At 44.6% G+C, this 13,998-nt stretch overlaps 1 protein-coding gene across 1 annotated transcript in view; it reads right to left on the bottom strand.

The window, feature by feature from the left end:
* Window positions 1-13,394, bottom strand: part of ARPP21 (cAMP regulated phosphoprotein 21) — a 200,086-nt gene extending 186,692 nt beyond the window's left edge. Inside the window, exon 1 of the mRNA XM_063325464.1 lies at window positions 13,231-13,394. The gene's annotated coding sequence lies outside the window, so the exon portion shown is untranslated. The remainder of the gene's footprint in view (window positions 1-13,230) is intronic.
* Between the last annotated feature and the right edge of the window lie 604 nt (window positions 13,395-13,998).

Genomic DNA, 13,998 nt, shown 5'->3' with positions numbered 1-13,998 from the left:
AGCGGGTGAACAGACGCATCCCTCTAAAGCTACACTGCAGATACAAGTGTTTTTGCAAAGAAGCAACAGAAGGTTTGGTTATTCTGGGCCACCTTCGTATACTGCTGTTTAGGAGTAGTTTAGATATTTTGAAGAAATGAAAGAGGGTTTTTTATTATTTTTTTTTAATGAAGCTGTCAAACTTTGCCACTGCAGCTTCTCTCTCCCTCTCCTCCTTAGTTGATTATAAGAGAAAAACAGAAAAAAAGTCCAACACTTTTTTCCAGAATAAAATGAATTTTTTTTCACGTTTTTGTAAAAAAAACCCTACACTGCTTGCCTTTTTTTTTTTTTTTTTTTTAATTTCCCATCCCCCAGTAGTGGAAACCTACATTCACCCATCTTTGCTGATATTTTAGCCCCTGGAATGACAGAAAAACATTTATGGTTAATTAGTCTAGCTTTCTTGTTTGTTAAAAACTCTTCATTACTGGCATATTATTCAATGTCTGAAATGTTAAAAAAAAGAATAATACATAGATCTTCTTGTTAAAACAACAAATACATAATTATTTTTTTTTGCCAAAGTCTTTGGCCACTAATGACAGCACATTCCCAGATGCCATTTTTCCTGTTCTCCCACATAGTGATTTTCAACATCATTTATCATGTCAAGCAACTATCCTTAATATTTATGAATTATCTGACTGAAATGACACTTTTTCATGATAAGTGCTTTCTGTTTTAACACCAGAACTCTTACTGCTATAGAAAATGTCCATGTGCTGAGAAGAGCTGGCTAAAAGCACTTGCTGAAGCATTTTTTGAGAAGATTTGGCATTGGTTTTAGGTCATTTTCAGTGAACATCCCACATCATTTAAAATATCTCGCTGAAATTCACTTTTAATTAGAAGCGTTCATTTTTCAAATCGAAACTACTTTTCATTTCAAAATGGATGCTAATGGACAGCAAAAAGAAGTTTTCCTGGAGTAAAATGAAAACAAAAAGAATCCCTGACTTGACCCTCAAGCAGGTTGCTTTTTTCCCCTAGTTTTCGTAGATTTTTGGTCCACAAAAATTTTCAAGTTATTCAACCTTTGTGAAAAATTATAGTGGAAACATTTGAATTATAAATCTCAACATCGCCTTAATTAATTCATAATTCTTGTACATGTGAGAAGAGTTCCCCTGCCTGCTCCACGAGGAGCTCTCCCGAGCAGAAGAGGATCTGCCCGGACATTTGGAAACGTCTTGCTTATTTGCACCACCAAAGAGAATCAAAGCCCCAGTACTCCTACTTCTTTTTTAGTTTCAGAGGCAGATCAAAAACATTCAGATTTCCTAAACAGATGGCATCTTTTTAAATTGTGACCGCATTGTCCGCGTGTGTCCCGTACACTGTACAGATTATTCCTCACAAGCGCTTGCTGGTGGCAGACCCAGCGGCACGTTGTGCCTTTGTTCTGCTCCTTGGCGCTTCCATAAATGTCTCCCCTTTGGAGTAGCGTGGGCTTTCTGCTGCATCTATGTCACCGGCATGTGTGAAGCCCTGCCATATTTTAATGGTATAAATATTAAGGAAAGGCAAAGCAAATAGAATAATAAATAAGGACATGCTCTCCCCCTGTTGCTACTGCTAAGGTACTATTTATTTGAAGCTAGGAGCACCTGCTAGAAAGGTGATCTGAGGGGTGGGGGGTATAAAATGATGAATTGTTATTTTTTTACAGCATCGCATACACCCAGCATCTGTTCTGCCAGGTTTGCCAAGCAGATGTGTGCGCGCTGTGGGATCCCTGCCCACCCCCCGGACTATCCGGCTGGAGTTCACATCAAGGCACCACCGCAAAGCAGGCCCTCCACAGTGTCCGAGTGGGCACGGCCTCCAATAGATAAATTGAAGGGATGCAGTTTGTCCAAAATAATACTCTTGGTGTGTATTTTTTTGAGCTCTAAGCATGATTTGGGCTAATTGCAAATAGCAGCTTTGCTTTAACTGCAATCTGTTTTCTGTTTTTCCTTTGCTGAACGCTCATGCAAGTTAAGTACATTCTGGGGACTCTGTCCACTTAGCACGTGTCTCTGAATGAGGAAGGCTACTCGCCTGTAGGTAGGGGGCTGTCCTCCTTCCTTGGAAGCGGTCTCTCTCTGCTTGTCAGGTGACAGTCATCAGGTGACAGGGACAACGCTGCATCCTGAGGAACCAAATATACCTACCTATTTTATAACCCACTGACACAAAATGAAGACTGAACGCCTTATAAACCCCAAACTTTTTGGATGAGTATTTTGCGAGCAGAAAACTCAAGGCAGAAATTGCCATATAAATTGTTTGAGTAGTTCAGCCAGCCCCTTTCCCTGGCTACGTAGCTCTCTTTGGAGGAAAACACTAAGTTATTGAGGGCAGATTACCATCAACTTTATCGACTGTCTCTGAGTCACATGATCACCCCCACAGTACTAAAGTAACTGAGGGCAATGAAATCAATGGAGGTGGGCTGCTTCACACCAGCAGAGAAGAAGTCTTCCTATGCCTGCACCAATAATAGCTGTGAAAAAAACCTTAAGTAGGTTTACTCATGGGTCAGGGAATAGGGGTGGAAACAGTTTCTTGGTAAATCCAAAATCCTGGCCAAGGATCCAGAAGGAGATTAGTGTTACAGTGTCCCTCTTACTATCTGGGCTGAGCTGAGCTTGTTAGAAAGGTGTTAAAGATTCCTCTGCCAAGAGCACTTTGCAATAATCAGTTTATGAAAAATTCAATTTGGCAGCAAACTCTTGGCAGTCTCAAATCAACTGTACCTATTATACCCCAGTCACAAGTGGATGGGCAAAGGTGGCTCAGCACATCAGTCTCTCCTCCCCCTCCTCTGTGGCCTTGAAATTTGCTCAGCGATGCTGGAGGAGGGAAAAAACAGCGTTGTGTAACTGGTCTCCAAAACCCAGACAGCCATTAAGGACACGAAGGAGGAAAAAGAAGTAGTCAGAAACAAAAGACAGCCAGCTGCAAAGCTTCTGGCAGGAGCTTCCAGGTAGAAAGTCTGTTTGTGCGGGCTTCCCAGGGCAAAGGAAACAGCCTGTACCCTGTCACGACAAAATATTCACCCTGACTGGGAAAAATGTAAATGATGCTGAAGTGATAATGAGCACTCAAGTGGATTTCTTCCTGAAATGAGTCACAGCTGCTGTCAAAGCTCCGTCAATTTGATTGCTGTAGCAGGGCGAGAAGAAAGCTCTCAGGAATGCCACCTGAAAGCCCTTTCCCATGGAAGAGTTCCACCAAGCCCAGGCAGGGACCCAGCAGCACAGGGCAGCGTGAACGTCTTCCCCATCCAGCCGGGAACATGGTTTCCACCTCCCTCCTCTGGGGAGAAAGCAGTCCCACCACAAACACAAACCATTGCATTCTGGTGTATTGATACGTCGTGTTAGTAGCTTCACGACTGTTTTTCCACTAGAAGGCATTACTGGGACCAGGGAGAGTAGGCTGGAGAGGAGACAGATGGTATTTTCTCTCTAATTTTGGTGTTTGAGAACAGAATTTGCACAGTTTGTTCCTCAGTCAACCCTTACTTTCAGGATGAAAAAAACCTGTTACCTGCCAGAACATGAATGGTTTTGAAACATGCAATCAAAAAAAAAAAAAAACCCCAAAAAAACCAACACAAAATTTAAAAAAGTGTGCAGAGGGGGAGCTTTCATCTTAAAGAGCTATGAAATTTGCATTCCTGAGCTCTGATGCTATGGTTATTAATCAGATGCTTTGGAGATATTAAAGACTCTCTCTCACTAATATCAAATGCGAACATCCTTTCTTCCTCAAGATTTCCCAACAGATCTTTAAAGTCTTGGAGTTCCTTTCATTCTTAATATGCACCGTGATTATCTTGTATCTGCAGAGTTCTTTACGGCCAGAGTTTAGTATCTTCCCCTCTCCAGCAGATCTCCTCTTCTTTTAGCTAGGGCTCCATTTCAGGTAACTGCTATTCTAAAACCTAATTTGCCCATTTATACTAATACGTTGCCCTCAGAAGAACAGAATTTGGAAGCTCAGCCTGACATCTGCTGTCCCCATGCTCCACCAACTTACACGGTGTTATCCTGTCACAGGAATCTGCAAGCCTAAGTAAAAACCCCAGCTGCAATTAAGTGAAATCTCCTGCTCCGTTTGATGTGGCCAAATGACTTTATGTTGCTCTTTCCCATCTTACTGGCTGTACTGAGAGGTGGGCAAGGAGCAGATGAAGTTTGTAAGGTGCATGGGCAACCCTTGTGCAGAATGAGACTCCTCTCCATTCCTTCCTGGGTAGGGCAAGCCGATTCCCATGTACGGGAGCCTTTTAGGGCTGAACACTGCAGAGAGAGGGCAAAGTAGTTTGCCGTCGAAATGACAGGAGAATGAATTCCCATAAGGCCTGAGAAAGCCATGGACAAACCTTTGGAAATGGTGGGCGAGAAGGTAAATGTTATTTTACATATGCAAAACACAGGCTCCGGGCAAATCGTGTTTGCTCAAGGAGCACCCGATGCTGCAGCTGAGCTGAGGCAGGAACCCCTGGCCTGCTCGGGCCGTGTTCCTCTGACTCTCCCTCACAAGCACACGTGCACACTCATTCACGTACATCATCTTAATTAAAAGTCTCCAAAATCCAAATGCAAAGCATTCCCCCTGTTCCCACCACCCTTCCGCCAACCGCCACTCGCTCCGCTGAAGGTGTAAATAGGTCAGGTGTTTCCATGGCCACAGCGAACCAAATAAGCAGTTGGGGTTCAGCAAGCAACGTGGCTTTTTTTAATTGTTCCAGTGCCAGGTAGCACGAGGTGTGCGGCACCACGCTGACAGTACCTAACTATCTCCTCTTGCTCATCAGCGACGTGATGGCTGGCACCATCCCCTTCCCCCCCGAAACCGTTATCTCCTGCAAGCTTCAACAGGCAGCTCCCCTCATGGGGTAGCGCTGATGAAAAGTACCTTTCACATGGAAAATGTCTCTTTGCATCGCCACTGCAAGTACTAATTGCCAGTTCCAGTGCGGCATTGAACCTATTTGCACAAGGTGTAATTAAGTTGTGACTCACAGACAGAGGATGCTGCACAGGCCAAAAAGTATAAAATAAGCCTAAAAGGGGACTAGACAAATTCACGAGGGACATATCTAACCAACAGGATGGTTGGGATGCCACACCATTCAGGAAGCCCCTCCTAAACCTCTCAATGCCTGAAGGTGAGGAGCTGTAGCGCGGAAGGGAGTTTTTTGTAATTATGTCCTATTTCTTTCCCAGCGTCCCTGCTGTTCCCCAGGATCCCAAGCTAGATGAACACATAGTCTTCCACCTCCTCACCTTGCATAACAAACAGAAAATTTGGGATGAACTGTGGAGCTGATGGCTCCAAATCTGAGCAGTGTAGAGATGCCTCTGACCCTAGTTGATGGCCTGGAGGGGAACACCCTGGACACCAATGGGATCAGCCCTGTGCTGCACATTTGACCAGTTGTCACAAGGCATTTTTCTGACTTCTGATTTTTTCTGTGTGGTGAATCATCAGGCTACTACAGCACAGATCAGTTTTCACTCAGTGAAAAGCACCAGATCTTTCACACATCACAGACTGAGTTATTTGTCAATAAAATTGCTCATTTAAGACTGATTTATCTCCCTTTCCAGGGGCCAGACAAGGGGATGTCTACTTTGGCTAGCGTTGCTCATGAAAGCACTGGCTGGAAGACTTTGTCCCATAACCCGCCACCTAAAACCATCCCCATCTCAGCTGTGATGCTCATTGAAGCCTCCTTGCAATGCAGAAGAAGGTTTTACGAGGAGTCGTCAGAGCAAGACTTAAAGCAGGCTGCCTCGGTGACCAGCAGGAGCCCTCCCAGTTTCCCCATCCTGTAAAACAGACATACCAACCTCTTCTGCAAATTGTCAAGCATATGGACCCCCTGACAGAAATACTGCTACAGAAGTAAAAATAGTAACAGAAATACTAATAATCCAAATATGCTATATGATCCTGGGATTTCAGTTCAGGCTCTAATGGCACACGGTTGAAATGTTGCAATTTCTTGGGTCCTGTGTTTATCCCCCAGGTCAGCAAAGAGAAAGAGGGTCCACACCAAGACCTCCTCTCCTGTAACCAAACAGCTCAAACCTCCACAGAGGGAGCCTGAGTTTTCCTGACTGATTTCTTCTAGTACAAGCTTACACGCTTCTCTAAAAACCATCTCAGTTACACTTCCCACCTTTTGGCAGTCTGGCTTACCAAAGGAAACTGGGACTACGGTTGTATTGCCTGGGCCACGCTGAAGCCAACGATGGTGGTCTTCATGTCTGGTTCAGTCATCTCAGCAAACTGGGCCTTGAAACTTGGTGTTGTCTCCTGCCAACATCACCACCACAAATAACCAGTTCCAACCAAAGCAGCCGCTCTTGCTCTTGCCCTTCCATAAGTCTTCTTCTTGCACAACCAATGGGCCTTTAAATTCAGGGTGTTGTTGAAGGCTTGACAAACAGTTCAGGGGTAACTACCAGCTCAGCTCCCTGCCCTTCCCCAGTTTATTGGCTTGACACCGCTCTCATGCCCCCAGTGTCTAGAAGTGTGAAAAGGCAAAGGATTTTAATTTCAAGGCAAAATTCCTCAAACTTAATTGTTATTTGAGGCTTTGTATTTAACCTCCAGTCTCTCTCAGAAACCTGATAAACATACGTTCCCAGTTTGAACATATTGATTTTTTCCTCCTCAGTATTTTTTTTTCCTTAGTGAAATGAGAATCAGTAGAGATTTTCTTTTTTAACAGGATAAGATCTGGCATAATGTACAAGTATCACCTTGTCACGACAAATAAGCTTTACTTATTCATTGGCATTAGCAGTGTCCACGCAGCCCTGGGAACAGCGTGTTGTTGTTTCAGCTCATTACTGCGCTGTCAGCAAAAGGAGAGCAGTAGGGCCGAAATTCAACCCCCAGATACGTGTGGCACCGCTTGGAGCCTGCAATGGGGAGCAGTGTTATGGGTGGCTGTAAAAATGTGCTTTGGAAAGTCAAAGAGGACTTGGAAAGGTCAAAGCATGGGTGGCAGCAGACGTGGTGCTCCCCTCTAACTTCTTCTCTGATCTTCACAAAATTGGATCCCTCATCTGTAAAGTGGGGATAACCATATTCACAACCACTCTGTAAAGCATATAAAATCTACAAATAAAAAGAACGGTAGCAAACCAGATAACCCCACCGCTACCAGTTAGCTGTCTTCTAGGGAAACTTTATCTCTCCAACAGATTCTTATAATTAAGATAAATATGATGCTGGAACCAATATATGTTGCATATAATTATCTACTCCCCCCACCCATTTCCTCCACCCCCATTTTTTCTTCTATGTGAAACCTGGTAGTCTTGCTTACCAAATAGATTTAGCCCTATTCGGGTTTTCTGTAATAGAACAATTATTTGATCATTAAAAATACAGGGTTTAGGGAACAACGGATTAATGAGGAGGGAAGGTAATGCAATACTATGGAAACTATATTGCAGGATTCAATATTGTATACTCCCATGGTCAGAGTCCTGCATTATAATCCTGTGATGCCAGAGATGTACTGAACAGCAAGTAATCCTAAAATCCAGTTAGTTTAGGCATAGTGTACTGCAGGAGCACAGAAAATAGCAAGAATCTACCCCGTCACACTGAACTACCATAGTTATGGGACACGATCAGGAAAAAATGCTTTGTTTTGTTTTGCAGACCTCACTTTCCAAGTGCTGGTACTCAGTAGGTCTATATAGCAACTGTTGGGGCATTGCCTAATATTGTAAGTCAAATCGTAGGTCACTACATGCCTATTCCAAAATAATCCTCCCTCCCTGCCAAGTCCTAAGTCCCAGAAACCCTTATCATGGATAAGAAAATGGGAGATATGCAATCAGGTGCACAAGAAGGCATTGAAATGACAAAGCTTCTAAAATTATAAGTATACTATACAATTTAACTTCACTGCTGATGTTATGAACAAACAGTAACTCCCTTGGACAGTCCCAGTAGTCCCACTGTAGACACCAGCACCCCATCTGGGAGGGGACATTAAATGCTCTTCTGGCCCCTCCCTTATTCACTAAACACCATCCATCTTAATTACCAGTGGCTCACAAAAAATCAAAGTTTTAGCACTGGAATCTTTGGAAACTAGAGCTTGATTGTATAAAAGATTTGGTTTTGGTTTGTTTTTTTTTTTTTTTTCTTGCGGGGTGGTGGTGGGTTTTAGGGGTTTTTTCCTGGATAGTTGCCCTTTGAATGTGGACAGCTGGATAGCTTCCATTACACGGAGTGGGGTTCTCGAGGGGGAAGAAACACAAAGAAAAGAAATCCCACAGAAAGCATTCTGAAATGCATTGTACAAGACCTTAAACGTTGAGGCTAGGCAGATAATTTTAGTACTCTCATTCCCTGGCTGCCCACTAACCCTTAGACACATAGTGAAAAAAAGGTTTTCAGTATGGAATTTCTTATGCATTCCTTACGTGTTTATAAGGAAAGTAAAAGGAGGTGACACTGTTTCACTGATTTCGGGGGGTAAGGCTTCTGAAGCTACCTCAGAACATTAAAAATATAGCCAGTGTATTCTCCCCACTCCTTTTTTGTTGTTTTTTTTTTTTTTAAAAACAAGAGATGCTAACCTGTTTCTGGAACAATCCCTTCCAGATTGCTAAATCAATTAATAGATTTCTTAACCAAAGTCTTAATTAATTTTGTAACACTGCATTCAGGTAATACTTATCTACCCAGCAAAACTAGCATGGAGAGCTTACCAAGTTGACCACTGCAGCAGTAGCAATAGAGGTCTGTTTTCTGGTATTCAAATAAAAATGAGCAAGAGAGAAGAGAAAAATCCATACAAAAATGGGAGGGGGGGGGGGGGGAGTAAAATACTGTAAAAAATTATAAACAGGAACACTTGGAAACTCCAGGGCAGAAGTTGAGTCTATGGCCGTCTATGTATTAGCATGTATCATATATAATGAGTCAGTGCCTGGGGCAAACTGGCTGACTGTCCCCATCTTCATGGCAGCCCTGATAACAAGTGCAAGAAAAGACGGTGTTTTAACCATGGATACAACAGTGGGCCCTCAGCTCCAGACAGTGACATTAGACAAGCCGCAAGGGAAGATGTTTTGTAAGCTTAGCTATGACAACTGAGAACCTACAGCTGCAGCAGTACTTGACTTGGATCTGGATCAGCCTTAGATTACAGCGATTGTATGCAGCAAACACAGTTTTATTCATGCCTGGCTATTACAAATAAGAGTCCCTGCCTCCCTACCTTTTTTCCTTAGAGAAAGAAAATCAGAAAGTATTTTTGCTCCAGCACTGCCTGGAGGATCTATAGCAACATGATCTTATTTATTACCCGTCACTTCTACGCAAACATTTCCTACTGTGTCAGACCAACCATTTATTATATCATTTCTCTCTGAGGCCTCAACATCATCCATCACGAGTAGTCACCTACCCTGCTCCCGCTCTGGGCCTTTGCACTGCACAAGGATCCACCAGTGCGGACACCAGGGGCCTGGGCTGCTGCTGTTTCCCATTTCCTCACTCTTCCATGACCACTTGGCCTGCCTGGAGCTGCCAACATGTTGCTAAGGGTTCAATGGGGCACCTTCTTTATGAGCCTTCCCTACCAACCACCCCTTAATATAGGAGATGCCAACCTGCCAGTTTTGTGAACACCTCACCTCTTTCCTTTTAGAAGAAACGGATGGAGGTTTCCATCCCTGTGAATAATCGCGTTGCCTTCCCGCCCTCCCCTCCCCACACACATATGGACACCTTTAGCCTGAAGACTGGGATACACAGATTTTTACCTAACCTTTCTTAATCACTGCAGGGAAGAGGTGGGAGCGTATGCAAAGGTGCAGTTGCCATTGTAGCAGCAAGGGACAGATGGCTGAACTTGCCAGGAAAGCAACAGGGGAAACCCAGCATTAAATAGATAGATCTAAGGCAGCTCTAAATTCAAGGCAAAGACATCTAAACATAATCACTTACAGTGAGAACGTGTTAACATTACCCTAGTTTGCCAGTGAAGTTTGTCAATAACAAGTGAGGCAGGAACAGAAGGCACCTGGACAGCAACAGACTCAGCTCCACGTGGGTACATCCACCTCAAACCTCCCCAAAGGATGGGTCATGTAGCCCTCAAGTACCTCTACAGCCTCTGGTAAGACTGTTCATGCATTCTTTTTCCGTGTTTCAAATAATTTCTCCCCCCTCTTTTGGTTTTGGGGAGGTGAGAGTTTGTAAACAATACACAACTGTAGCTATTAACAAACTTATCTGGAAATTGCCTTCGCTCTGGGGAGCATCTGGTAGAAAATCTGTCCCAGTCTTCTATTCCCAGTCTCTCTGCCAAACAGCCTTTCTCCCTTGCTCTTTGTTTCTAGACTTTGGTGAGGAGGGAGCAGGCCACCATCAGATTTTCTGTGCCAGAGAGGGAAAGAAGTGTTCTTCACGAATTCACAGAAGTGCAGGATTGTCAATAGACGACTGAGGGATACCTTGCTCGCATGCTTGGTTATCACCAGCTTCACCAGCAGTGGTGTCAGAATCCAAACAGCATCGATTTTATGAGTAGCTAGCCCATGTTTTGTATGTTATAGAAATCATATTCTTAAATGCATACATGTATTTATAGTCCTAGGCCATAGGGAAAGGCAATATAAGTTGAAGAAGCAAAGGGGATTGTCTTCCTCACTAGCTAGATGCGTACATCATTAGAGTATATTCTTCTATTTCCTTAACACCAAATTAAAATCCTTCTGACCAGGTAACATGTTTACAGTAACAGCGTGGATTCCCATTCTGCTTAGAAATGGAACTGGATTTTCTCATATGTTGCAGTGACATTACAAGCTAAATGCCTGAGAAATTACTAGAATGATGGAAGCTAAGTTATGAGTATGATGTGCTACATAATGTAATGCAGGAGCCCATAAACCCATAATGTCAGTTTCTTATGAAACTGATACATAATTTTAGTTTAAAAAAAAAGAATTGTGCAGATACAGCAATGCCTGCGTGACCTGCTTGGTTACGAAAGGTCAATTGCAAAACTTATTTGGATACGCTCTCTAACTCCTATGCAAGATCAGTCATTTGTGTACAAACTCTGAGAAACATTTTATTCTTCTCAACCTTTTGTAACTCTAAACATTTCTCATAATGGTTAAATAAATAAACAAAGCTTTATATTAACATGCTATCCTGTCTCCAGCACTGCTGGAGATCCACACGCTCATTGATGCTTTCCTACCTGGACACAAGATCCTCCGCAAGGCGACAGACCTAGCTCTTCAGGGACACAAATCACTGCTTCTCTCCTGAGGGACTCTTAGCTGCTGAGTTCAGCGGCAGTGAAATCTACTTTCATCTTGTATTTAAAAACTGGCATCAAGTTTGCAAATGGCTTCTCTATGAGCTGCTTAGAGAGGCACTTTTTAAGTCACAAATAAATGACTTTAAAAGGGAGATGGTCATGCCTTTTCCCCGTGCCTCAGCACGTCTCCCTTCAGTAAAACTCTGGGCCTTCAGCACTGGCCCGTCTCTGCATGGGAGCTCCTGCCTGGGCATGGCTGAAGCACTGGTTTGAGGTGCAGCAAATTCAGCTTCACATATCAAAATAAGAGGAATAGAAACCAGGGTGGGTGCATGGTGGGAAGTAGAGAAGGAGCTGAAGAAAGGTTTGGCTGGAAGCATGAGTCAGGGCATTAAGAGATGTATGGGATTATCATAGTTTACATAGTGTCCTCATTGCCAACGAACCACGTCAAGTCCCCAGCGCAGTGCTGGCTGTGGAGAGGTTAGGAGCAGCAGGACAGTAATAGTATTACAGTAGCACAGTGTCCTCAGTCAGAGGTACCGGCCCGGAAAGGATTTCGCAACCCCCCCAGGATATTACGATTCCTGCAGCAAAGAGCCCCTGGTGCACTTTGAGGCACGACCACACATGCAATTGTCACATGTAGCACTGAGAAAAGGCATTTTCTATCTTTTTTGCCAAGACCATGTCCAAATATTAATGGCTTCAACCAAAAACCTCTTCCGGAAAAAATTTAGACCTAGACTGCTCCTGGAGACACCTGACACTTGTGAAATGGGACCTCCCTCATCAGTTCCATGTTGTATTGTTTGGCCCAGATAGCACTTATTTATTCCACAACTCCCCCAAAACTGTTTCACCGCTACCCATAGTTGGAAATAGTGAGGACGGCGCTGACCCACAGCCTACCACAGTCAAGGCAAGGATGCCCACTGATTTCACTGCTCTTTGCATCAATCTGACTCTCCAGGAGCACTGCTGAGGCTGACCTTCTGCCCTCGGTAACAGAAAACACTGAATTACAGAGATGAGCCTCTTATCTTTTTTTTAATTATTTTGTTTTTTTTTTTTTCTTTGTTTTGGATGCAGCAGCAGTATCTGTCTTCCAGCACATGGCAGACTGTCACGCTGCAGACAGAGCCTGCTCGACTCCCTAAGCAAACCTGCCTCGCTCCACCCGTGAGCCTGCACATTGGCACCACGCAGGCACACGCACACGCTGCTCAGCAGAAGTCACACTGCGGCACACGGGTCTCTGCTGATCTGCCTGACAGCCCTGCCTCTCCTCACACGCTCCACCGAGAGGGGGTCACATAGAGGGCACAGGACACTAGAAATGAACGTGTGAAGCATTAGGAGCCTTTCGGCTCCCTTTTCCTCTATGCTAAGTAAACACCACCTAGACATTTTGTTGTTTTTACCAAAAGCTATTACGGTTAAAAAAAAAAAAAAAAAGAACAAAGATGGGAGACCGTAAGATATTACCCCTGGGCAGGCAGATCACATACTTTTAGAGCAGAGCAACCACGCTTCTCCCCTCCCCACAAGTGCAGTCAGCACATTTGATTTCTTTTTCTATATCTCTCCCATGTTTATTATTAAAACACGTCATCACCATCTAATCACCACTGGAATTGAAAGTAACTTTGCACAGGAGCATTCTAAAATTAGAGAACGCCGATTAAAATTAATGCAAACCCAAAGTGCTGTGCTGTAAAGAAAGCACGGCCAACAGATGAGCAAACACAACCCAGATCTGCTAATTTCACGGTGCTGATACTTGATTTTTAGTAATTGTTTGTGTGTGTTTCCCTCCTCTAAGAGTAGCGCCACAAAACCGTCAGCCCGGAGCTCTGCTGAGACCTTCTCCTTACCCCATCCACACAGCAGGAGTAGTCCCAATCCAGGAGCTTCCCGTTTTTCCGCTCCAGAGGAGTCACGGTTTGCTTCTCCCTGCAGCAGCCTCCCTGGGCACCCGCTGCCCCACTCCACGTCCCGCAGACAGCTGGGGCCAACCCCGGGGGGCCGGGACATCGCAGCGATGGGACACGGCCCTTCCTGATATAATGGGAACGCCGGTGCCAGCGCCGGCCTCGGTCCGGGCGGGATTCCAGCGCGGCGTCCGTCCCGCACCTGTCGCAGGGCACCAACCGGGACAATCAGCTGCGCAGCTAATATTAACCACCCGCGCCGCCGGCACCAGGGAAGCGTGGCGGGGACGGGAGTGTGATCCAGTCACAGAGCAGCTTGTAGGGAAATAATTGTCCAGCTCGGCCTTTAGTTAAAAGGAAAACAAAAAAAGAGAGAATATTCCACCGGACAGACAACCTGCAGAGAAATCCCTGAGCCACCCCGTGGTCCTTTCCCATTCATCACATTAGCCTGCTTTGCTCTCCAGGAATGGTTTTGGTCCTTCCAAAATTACTGGCCACAAATAGGACAGGATATATTCGTATTTACTCTCTCTGCTACCTCAGCACCGACAACCTCAGGTCCTCCAACAGGCAGAAGAGAAAGGCCAGGCTGAGCCTCAGCCATGCCGAGGGTGACAGTGGCACAATCACACGATTTAGTGGCATGCTTTGATTTGTGGCTACTGGGAAAGCACCATGACAGACAGCGCTGTTGCACGCAGCAAGAAG

Source organism: Chroicocephalus ridibundus, chromosome 2 (assembly GCF_963924245.1).
Source record: "Chroicocephalus ridibundus chromosome 2, bChrRid1.1, whole genome shotgun sequence".
In the NCBI taxonomy this organism is placed as follows: Eukaryota; Metazoa; Chordata; class Aves; order Charadriiformes; family Laridae; genus Chroicocephalus; species Chroicocephalus ridibundus.
This window is presented reverse-complemented; position numbering and strand designations above follow the sequence as displayed.